The sequence below is a fragment of the Mus musculus genome, chromosome 5 (assembly GCF_000001635.26).
Source record: "Mus musculus strain C57BL/6J chromosome 5, GRCm38.p6 C57BL/6J".
In the NCBI taxonomy this organism is placed as follows: domain Eukaryota; kingdom Metazoa; phylum Chordata; class Mammalia; order Rodentia; family Muridae; genus Mus; species Mus musculus.
In genome coordinates, this window is record NC_000071.6 from 16776776 (window position 1) to 16781183 (window position 4408).

General features: G+C 36.4%; 1 annotated feature.

Moving 5' to 3' along the window:
- Nucleotides 1448-2896: an enhancer, noted in NCBI's record as "VISTA enhancer mm1576". NCBI's record gives its function as "enhancer in: limb[5/5]" and the evidence as "EXISTENCE:transgenic organism evidence [ECO:0001131][PMID:17130149]".

Here is a 4408-nt window from a genome sequence, read left to right on the forward strand (position 1 = left end):
TTAGGATCTTATTGATACTTTTCACATTAAAAATAGAAAAGGTGAAGATGAAAGCTGTCACATGGGAGAAGTCATTCAGTTTTCTGCAGAAGTTCTAATAAGTAGTATTTCAAGTAGGCAAAATCACAAAGACAAATATTTCATTCATTATGGACAGATTTTTTTTTCAAGGAGACATTATACGTTTTAATAACAAATGACAACACTTGACAGTACCTTTAAGATGGTAAGCTTTCTTGAAAAAATTAGGGACTGTTACAACTTTTAAATTGGATGTAGCACAACTCATTATTTAGCTAAAGTGAAAGAGTTTTATTTTCTTATTTCTAGAATGCATACTATACTAAATTGAAGTAGTTGTAAATTAAGAATATTTACAACTTTTCACGATAATTCACAAATTAAATGGAACAAAAATTGGGGGAAATATAAATGAAAAAAATGGATTTGCCATTTCCAAATAACACCAGAGAACATGAAAAAGCCCATTTCATAATGTTGTTACAAAATGCCCCTTAATTCGTATTTCTCTGAGTCAACAGCTGGAGCTAATGGGTCATCTAAACAATCTATGACTACACTACATTGGCAGAGTGCTCTCTAAATCTGTGGTCTGGCAAAAATCAGTCTTTTGCAAGTGGTATCAAGCTGGGAGAACCGCTGGAAAGATGGCCACAGGGCTAGGATCTCACATTGTTCTCTTTAATGAGATATAAGAGAAGTCTAAATTTGTCCCAACAGGTAACTATGGCTAAGTCTAACCACCTGAATAGTGTCTTAAAAAGGTAAAGCATTTGGATTGCAAAGGCTTAGTAGCTGCAGAGATGGGGGGATAGTTGGAGTAGTTTTTAGAAACAGGACTTTTGTTTTCATTACTGAGAATGAAGAAATTTGTGACAGAAGAGAATAATCAGAAGGTATGTGATAAAGATTAATGCGATGTGGCAAGAAAAACTGAAAAGTCATTGGAATGAAAACTTTCCAAACAGGATGGCATGTTAGAAGAAACACTTTCAGTAAGAAAATGAGGTGGGGAGACTAGAATGTCTTCCTTTAACACAGTAACCAAATTAATAAGAACTGTAATATTTATAGCTCCTTTAACGGGATATGGAGTTTCAAACTCACTACTGTGTACCTCAGACCATGGAAGCACTACACACTGGCTGATAGGGGGGAGCAGTCTTCAAGGGGGTGGGGAAGGAAATAAAACAATTTTGCTGTCACTATAGTGCTAGAACGTTTATTCACTTAAATATCTTTAGACAAAGAATAAAATTTTTAAATATCTTTTTAGAAGTGTCGCACAAATCTGAGATTTAAATTAAAAAGAAAAAGAAAATCAAAGAAAAATTTGTTGAAGAAAACTGTGTTTTATGAGCTAAAATATAACTCCTGGGTTCCTTAAACAAAAAATGTAAACTCTTGCCAAGATTTTGCTAGACTTTGTCATGCGTACATTGGGTCTATTCCCAAAGAAAGGAGAAAACCCTTTTTTTTCTGTTATTTTCAAAATATTATTTAAAATTCTTGTTACTTTTCATCTTGCCATTTTCAAGTATATTTGATAAAATGCTTCCATATAATATACTCTTGATAAGATCTTAAGCATCTACTTTCAGTAGCCATTGATGGCCTACCCAGAAGCTGGGCCATCATTCTGAATAGATCCGTCAGACTTATCACTGAAGAATAAGATAGTTGCCTGGGATCAAACACATACAGATGTTTAAGACTTATGGTACAAATTAAAGGGAAGGAATTGTTTTTAAAGAGCCAACCTACTTAACATGCAAAGTTGTCTTTAAGAAATTCTCCGTATGGAAATACAGCTTTCACTGAAGTTTTGCCTATGCTGGTAATCACTCTCTATGAGATTTGCCAACGTTCACTGTCTATCCCCACTGGAAAGAAAGAAAATGGATGTTTTCCATGTGCAGCAAAATAGAGTCAAAACAAATGTATTTAAATTGGAAACACTTGTGGCAGAAAGAACTGTTCTCCATGAAAACATCTGGTTGTACTTTTAAGTCATTGCCAAATAAAAGCATGCTGGAAAGTCTATTTTATGCCACACATGGTCACCCGTGTAGATGTGGCCTAAACCTGTTTTCCTTTGAGGTCAGCACCCTGTTTTAGGAAGAAAAATACAGACTGGTGAGTGTGTAGGGATTTTTTTTATCAGTACCGCCGGCGTGCATGCGAGTTACAGCAGGGCAACCTTCTCACAGATGGAGAACAAAGACAGCCCTGGACAGTTCTCAGGTAGACAATGCAGAGACTGAAGCCATGGCTGTTGTGAGACAGCTCAAGTAACTACTTACTTGTGAACAAAGTCTGCTGTGATGTCTGGTTTCAACTAGCTCTGGCTGTTTCTTCCCCCACCCCTTCATCTTTTATTTTCATAGATCCAGAGAGATCACCCCTGCAAAGCTGTGAGCAGTTCAGAATATGTGTTTGTGTACATTTGTTATGCGACATAACTGCCAAATACCTGTGATGTCACAGTTTCATTTCACTCAAGTTTGGAGCAGACACTTCTGGTTGGTGAGCAGCTTTCCTGGTTGTTATTCCGGAACCTAGGCTTTAAGATCCTGTGGTTGTCTCAGTCCAGTGGGCTCAGAGATCTCTGAAAAGTCCCTCTACATTCAATTATCACAAAGTTTGGAAGTTCATGTGGAATTTATTTTTATGTTCTAGGCTTGGAATTGTGTATACCAATGTCTTTCACATATCTTTAGCCACAGCTTGTGAAAAAAGGTGGGAGGGGGAACCCAAAACAATAAAATACAAAGGCTCAAAGATTTCTTTTATTTGGGGATGAGGAAAAACCAAAAGTTAGAATTGGGGAACACAAAGTTGCTCTTGCTTTAATCAGAAGAGTCAGGAGGGTGGGTAGAGAGATCTTCAAAGATGAAAACATTAATATACATGTATATACATATATATGGATTTCCTTTCTCTCTAATTAGCAGGGATTTTATATTATGGGTTTCTTGAAGTATTTTTGTACTTTTTAGAATAAAGGATAATAAATTAAAAACACACCAAACAACTAAATATCATTTAAGTATCTGTAACAAAAGATCTCATAATCCTGCACAAGTAAATTGTGTGGTCCTAAACAACTCTCTCTCTCTCTCTCTCTCTTTCTCTCTCTCTCTCTCTCTCTCTGTGTGTGTGTGTGTGTGTGTGTGTGTGTGTGTGCACCAGAATGACAATCATATTATATAACATGCTCCTGGCCTTTTCTTTTTTGTCTTAGTTTGGGTTTCATTGTTGTGAAGAGACACCATGAACAATGGAACTCTTATAAATAACATTTAATTGGGTCTGGCTTATGGTTTCAGAGGTTCATTCCATTATCACTATGGTGGAAAACATGATCTACTTCTTGATCCAAAGGCAGGCAGAAGGAGATTGTCATATACAGGCAGCCAAGAGGAGACTATCATCCACACTGGGCAGAGCTTGAGGATAGGACTTCAAAGCCCACCTCCACAGTGACACACATCCTGCAACAAGGCTACCATTGCCGTTCCTCCTATTCTTGCCATTCCTTGGGCCAAGCATATTCAAACCACCACAATTTCCTTATCATAAAGCTACCTTTATGGCAACCTCCACATTTCCTTCTGAAAGTGCATTACGGGCACTTATGTACATAGTTACTACAGTCTGTCTACTGAACAATTGAAGAATACTACTATCTCCTCTCAGTATATACAGTTTCTTACTGTATCTGCGTTTAATGCTTTGAGGATCATGTAAAATGTACTAGTGTGAACATTTCTAGGCAAGATAGGACAAACTTTTGAGACACCTAATTTATACAAAGCAGTGCTGCCAAAGTGGGACAAAAGAGAAATGCATAAAAGCTGATATAGGCAATAGTACTCTTGTTTTTCTTTGTGTGTCACAAGCGCTTTCTCAAAACTTCATCCCCTCTACCTGAAACCTCTGTCTTGCTTTCAGTCCCTGGAACTTATTGAAGGCTATGAGAATTGCCTATGAATGTGTAGACATGTCCAAATATTTTCTACTCCTCTGAGCCTCAGTATAAATTGTAAATAAATATTGTATATAATCTTTACAATAAATACTTGAGTGGATCCATAGAACCATAACTGATATCGCTCCTGTTTCTATAGTGAGAAAAATTAGCCTCTTTGATTTTGCAGTTTCTAATGTCTAGCAAGTTTCTGCCTCAGATCTCTGAACCCAGAGTTCATATGTACACCTAATGTTCTGCATACCTTCATTAACATCCAAATAAAAACAACTATATTCTTATTTTTCTAAATATGTTTATTTTTACATAATTCTCAACTTCATCCTTGTTGGAATCTCTAATTTTTATTTCACCAAGAATTTTAACTTAGCACAGTACTAATGTGGACTCTCATAA